Consider the following 7,068-nt stretch of genomic DNA (forward strand, 5'->3'; position numbering starts at 1 on the left):
CTCAAAAGGAGAGATGGATATGTAGAAAGAACCAAGAGAAAATATGAACAGCTATGATGAGAACGTAGGACTAATAACTGCCGGGCAGAATTGGTAGAGCCCTGTAGTCATTCACGGGAAAGAAAGACACCAGACTGGAACAAAAGGAGAAAGCCTTTAAGTGAAAGCATACCTGATAGGTGTGCTTGCATAAGGAATTGTGCAAGAGTAGGTGAGTAGACAGCCCACGTGGAGAGCGATGACTTTTCAAAAGGCTAGAACAACACCCCAGTGGACGTGACCGAGTCAGGAGTGAATGGTCTACCTCTAGTATTGCACGGTGTGTACACTGAAACTGCTTTGCCATGGATTTGGTTTAAAGGTCTCTCTCAAGGCTTCATTGGGTAGAAGCTGGTCCTAATGTGGTAGTTGGAGATGGTGGAGTAACCAGGAGGTAATGGCCAGGGGGAGGTGAGCAGACCACAAAGGCAACCCTGTCACTCATGACTCATGGAATTTCTAGTTTCCACAAGCCCAGAGAAATAATGGAAATGATGAATGTATTCTTACAAAGAAAAGTCACATGATGTGTTTGGTCTCTTCTGCTCAGAGGTTATTTGTTTGTTTGTTTTTAACCTTTATAAGTATTCAACCTCTGGCATTTTATTGTAGCAACAACAAGGCTATACAGAAGAATTTTGAGAAAATAATGATGAATATTCACTGAAGCAGTCTAATAAGAGTGTGGTTGTGATGGATAACTGTCAGAACCCTACAACAAGATATATGTAAACAGTTTAAGTAGACTGGTCACAGAAGGATTGAACATAAAAAAATCAATGAGACAGCTATAGTGTGCTACTGAACTACAATGTAGGCACTGAAAATTTATCTTTTATTTTTGATTGCCTTTTCACATTCAGTAGTTTATACATAGACTTTTTATTGCATCCTACCTTTAATGGGTACCCTTAACACTTCAGTATTACAACTAAGTTGTCCCAAATAGAGTCTAATTTGTATGATCTATCATAAACACATTTTCAATTGAAAGAAATTTCTAGAACACACATTTTGTTGTTATGTCTTTTTGTTAGATTTTTCTGTAAATCTAAACGTAAATCCAGTGGTTTACTCTACTCATTAAGAGAAAGAGAAACTTCACTCAAAATTTAGTGTAACGAATTCACCAGAACTCTAGGAATGGTACTGGACTATTTAAGGATGGACTTTTTGTAGTTTAAGAATAGGTAATAAAAATTGTGTCAATTCTGTCTATATTTAAAACTAGATAACCCTAACCCTAACCCTAACCCTGAGATATCATAATAAAATAATGTAAGATTTTTTGATGATTTGCAATTCTAAAACCTTTGAATTCATGACTTAAATTGTGAATACTTTGGCCATTTATGAAATTATGTATTTCATACAAGGTTAGGCAGTGGAAATTGTTTGATTTCCTTTAACACTTATATTTTGCATTAAATAAAACTGAATGTGATGAGTGCAGTGTAGATTGTGTAGAAGATGATGGAGTGAATATGAGAAGATAAAAGTGATATCCCTCTCTGAGGGTCAGAGGCTAGATGACAAAGTCATCCACTTTTTTTTTTTTTACTTCTTCAATATGAGTTATTTGCTAAATCTGGTTGATTCATGTTCTAGCAAAATCATGATGCTTCTTGTAAAATATATCCCAAATAATTATTTTTGTCATTACTTGCCTACTTTCCATAAAAGTAGAACTAAAAGAAACTGTATTGTTCTATACAAATTATGGAGAAATTAGCTTTAGCATGTCATAAAAGACTGAATGGTAGTGGGTGAATGAAGGTCACTGGGCAACAGCAATTTCATCACACTTCATCCATTTATTAAACAGGTGCCAATATTGTTATATTTGACATGCTGTTTCAGATGCAGGTTTTAGGGGCTGTAACCAAATCTACAAAACCTCTGCCTACTCTTGGTGGAGTACTCAACTAAACACAGATTAATAAATTGAAAACCAAAATAGGTGTCTGATTGAGAAGTACCACTTAAGAAGACAGAATAGGTCAGAGTTGATTATGAATAATGTGTAATTGCGAAGGTGACACTGCACTTAAGTCCTGAAACAAGCAAACGGTACAGCAGCGAGAAGTGGGGGAGGAGAAGCAAAGGGAACTGCAGCACAAACACTCTGAGACAGAGATGTATTGAACAGCTTTTAGGGATGTAAAGTGGCCAGTGTCATGGGAGAAGATCAAGGAGTGGAAGAAACACCTTAGCCGAAACTAGAGAGCCAACAGAGGTGTTCTGAGCTATTTAATGGAACTTCCTTTTTACTCCAAATGAGCAATCTCTGAATATAATGACCTAATTTTTCCCTAAATAACATGCTTTTATTTAATTTTAATATTAAAATGTAGTTTGTATAGAATAAATTCATGTCATTTAACACACGTGGTTACATAACCACCATTGTCAATATAGAACAATAATCATTCCTGAAAACTCCGTTTCTTAGAGCCAACCTTATTCTACCTCAGTGGACTATTTTCTATTTTTAAAATCTCGCCTTTTAAAAAGGATCATATAGACGGTACTAAGACTATGGGGGCTTCAGTCTGGCTTTTGGCCTTGCATAATATATTGCATATTCATGTTGTTGATATCAGTAGGACATCTTTCAACTGTTGAGAATTATTGTATATATCACAGTGTGTTTCTACACTTCATTCCTACTTTCCACTACTACAGCAAAAACATTAGCAAAAAAAAAAATCAGCTCAAGAAAAAACAATGTTTACTTCAGCTTCCTGTCTTTAAAGTTCTAGTCCATGGTTGACCCTGGTCCTCCTTGGCCAATGACAAGGCAGTGCATCATAACTCAGGCAGCTACACATCCACAGGGAACGTTCTTTGTCTGAACCATGAGAAGAATCCTTTGTGCTATTTCAAATTTTGATTATGAAATAGTCAAATATCCAAGTATAAATTTTTATGTGAAGATGAGGGCTTTTTTTTTTTTGCACCTCCAGTAAATAAATAGAACTAAGCAGTTAGGATGATGTGGTATGTATGTATTTTAACTTTATAAAATGTTGCAAGCACGGTGCCACATGCCTGTAATCACAGCACTTGGGCAAGCAGAAGCAGATGATCTCTATGAGTCTGCGGCCTGCCTGGTCTATAAAGCAAGTCCACGACAGCCAAGGCTACATGGAGAAACGCTGTCTCAGGGGGAAAAAAGTTGCCTGCTGTTCGTCCAAGGCACTGTTATCTGGTAGTCTAATGAACAGTGTGTGAAAGCTCTGCTTTCTCCACATTGTCAGTAGCACTCAGCACTGACAACTCTTTACGTTTTTCTAATCTAGTATGTGCATGGAGTTTAATCTTTGTGTTTCAGGTCTCTAGTCAATTGTACTTTTAAAAAATTAGGTAGCATGAAATTTGAAGGGCTAGACCAATAAATGCATGTTTACTGCTTATCCAAATCCACTCTTCCATTTTTCAAGTTTCAAAGCTTGTTTTACTTTTTTCTCACTTGGAAAAAAACCACATCAGACACTATTGATTTTCTTTACTTACAGAAAATTCAATATGTTGTCTATTAGGAACAGGTTCCCCCTCCCCCTGATTTAACATCATTATCAGAGTGAGGAAATGTAAAAAATAACTTTTATATGCCAGAGGTAACTGGCATCTTGGAGGCTCACTGTTGAATAAGCTTACCCCTTTAAGCTCTTTCTGAAATCTGGCTGGATGGTTCAACTCAGCTGTTTTATCTAAAACTCCTCTCCAAGCTGACTGATTCAGTCTGGCTTCTTTCTACTTCTTACTGATTTGCTCTGCTTGAAAAAGAAACTGTCTCTGAACTCCACAAACTGAACTGCCCAAACTCAACTGTACTTCCAAACTCTAACTGTGCTGTACGGTCTCCACTAACTCAACTGTATTCCTCTACTGCACTCTCTTCCTCCTGGGCTGTCTGTTTGTCTGTACTGTATGTCTGTTTTCTCTCCTCCTCTCTACTGTCTGTGCAGCTCTCTTAAGTTGCAGCATATCTCTTTCCTGTATTGTGATATTGAGAGTTAGGCATATCCTATCTCAGACTTATTTGTCAAATATTTCTCTGATTCACCATTTTGTCTGTTCCTCAACTAGACCTCAAACATGGTTGCTTCCTTCTACAAACTAACCTTATCTACACAGTTCGGGATTGAAAATGTGTACTAAGGGTGTGGCTGTATTCCAGCCAGAGGGATTAAAGATGTGGTTTAAAATTCCTCTACATAGAAATGTAACATTAGAACAGTACTATCTATAATATGACAGCATAGTAATATATTAATATGTACTACCACTTTCTACTAGTATGCAAATGTCCAGTAAAGCCCTTTATGTGAGGTTTCTGTATGAAAGAGCTCTTCCCTCATTTCACCATTCTACGTCTTCATTTTTAGTGTATATATAACTCAGAGTTAACTCTGAATGACTGGACTAGTTTCTCTTTAGCTCTGTTGTATGCTAAACATTTTTTTATTTTACTATTAATGCTACTCTTATAGATCATACTTCTTAGAGGTGACATGAACTTTGAAAAAACTCACTTAGCATTTTTTTCCACCCCAGTTTGCCTAGCATTATCCCCCAACTGTTTGTATCAACCAAACCATTTCTTTATGTTTGAAGTAACATGGATAAAGAATAGTTCTGATCCCAGAGAAGATCTCTTTAGTACACTAAAAACATAGTCCTATGTTGATGTAGATTAGTTTATGTTCCTAAAACTAGTGAACGGGCATTTTCAGTGGTTTATCTGCCCATGAGAGACCCTGCTGTCAATTGTAATGTAGTGCCTTGTGTAAGTTTGAAGTGTGCATAGCAACCTCCCTCTCTCTACCCATCTCTCCTTGTCTAACTGGGTGCCAGAAACACTTGGTGGAGAACCTGCTTCCATTCAAGAGGCTTACAATCTTTTCTTGCTAAAACCAGTGGCCATTTCCAATTTTTTAAATGATTTATTTTTGATATTGTAATATAGTCACATCATTTCTTCCTTTCCTCTCCTCCTGCCAACCCTCCCATATATGCTCTGTTTCAAATTCATAACCTCTTTGTTCATTGTTGATATATATTCCTAAATATAACATGCTCAATCTGCATTTCTGTATATTTTCATGGATGACCACTTGGTATTAGAAAACCAACTGGTCTGTTCTTCCTAAAGGAAGAATATTTCTCTCTCTCTCTCTCTCTCTCTCTCTCTCTCTCTCTCTCTCTCTCTCTCTCTCTCTCTCCCTCCCTCCCTCCGTCTCTCTCTCTCCCTCCCTCCCTACCCCTCTCCCTCCCTCCTTCCCTCCCTCCCTCTCTCTCTCCCTCCCTCCTCCCTCCCTCCCTCCCCCTCTCCCTCCTCTCTCTCTTTCTTCCTCCCTCCCTCCCTCTCTCCCTCCCTCCTTCCCCTTCCCCCTCCTCTCTCTCCCTTAGTTGCCTGTAGTTCTTTTTCTTTCTTTCTCCTTTTTTCTAAGACAGTGTAGCCTTGGCTATCCTGGACTTGCTTTGTAGACCAGGCTAGCTTCAAACTCACAGAAGTCAGCCTGCCTCTGTGTTTCTGAGTGCTGGAATTAAAGGCATGGCCACCATACCCAGCTGCCTGCAGTCCTCTGTATAAAATGCAGGCCTCCTGGCCTTTCCCCTATCCACTTATCATGTCTGTTGTTACTGTCCTTGTTCAACTCATGTTTAGTCAGTCACATTTGTCAGTCACTTAAGACTTAAAATCTCTCAGGTTAAGGCCCATACAATATGATAGAATTATACTACATTGATTTTAAAGTGATTTAAAGATTTTGAATTATTATTACTTACTTTTATTTACATATGATTAATTGGTTATCTGAGACATTAACTGATTTATTAAAATCGTACATTAGGTAAATAATGATATAATATAAGGATGATAAGAACAGAATATATTTTGTGTATTGAACCCGTTCCACTTAATCATTAAACTATTTAGAAAAAACCCTGATTCTGATAACACATAGTACAGGTTCAATAAATATTTATTCAATGAAAAACTAAACATGCCTATAAACTGAAAGCACATGCAGAAAACACAGCCCAGTCTACATATAACTGGCAGGCCATTGAGGTGAGTTGAGATTTTCTTTTCTTAAATTTTATTTATTTATTTATTTATTTATTTATTTATTCATTCATTCATTCATTCATTCATTCATTCACCTTACATACCGATAAAGCCCCCTCCCTGCTCCCAGTCCCACCCTTCCTCCTTACCCCTTCCCCTCCTCCCCTTCCCTCTTAAACCACTCACCCACCCCAGCTCATCAAGTACCATCAGGAGTGAGCTCATTCTCGTGCCCTGTGGCCTGGTGAGGAAAGCCCCTCCAGGGAAAAGTGATTGGAAAACAGGCAACAGAGTCCGCATCAGAGTTATCCACCATTCCACTTACTGGGGGACCCATATGAGCACTGACTGCCCATTGGGTACATCAGTGTAGGGTCTAAGTGCAACCCGTGCATGGTCCTTGATTGGAGCTTCAGTCTCCACAGACAACCCCCCCCCCCATGGCCCTGGTTACTTGGCTCTGTTGGTCTTCTTGTGGAGCTCCTGTTCCCTCTGAGTCTGTCTATCCTCCCCCGCACCCCGCCACACACTTTTCCACAAGACTCCCTATGCTCCACGCACTGTTTGGCTGTGAGTCTCTGCATCTGTTTCCATCAGCTGCTGACTGGGGCCTCTTAGAGGACAGCTATGCTAGGCTCCCTCCTGCAAGCACAGCAGAGTGTCATTAATAGTGTCAGGGGTTGGATGTCCTCCATGGGGTGGGTCTCAGGCGGGTCCAGGCATTGGTTAGACATTTTCTTAATCTCTGCTTTATTTTTGTCCCTGCACATGTTGTACATAGGGAAAGTTCTGGATCAAATTTTCGTGGGTGGGTTTTATTTCCCTCCTTCCACTAGAAGTTGTGCTTAGCGAGAGGGTGGCCTGTTCAGTCTCCATGACCCCTGATACTAAGAGTCTCAGCTGGAGTCACCTTCATGTCCTCCCAGGAGCCTACCCTGCCCTACGTCTCC

The sequence above is a fragment of the Acomys minous genome, assembly GCF_964271855.1.
Source record: "Acomys minous genome assembly, chromosome: 6".
Classification (NCBI taxonomy): Eukaryota; Metazoa; Chordata; class Mammalia; order Rodentia; family Muridae; genus Acomys; species Acomys minous.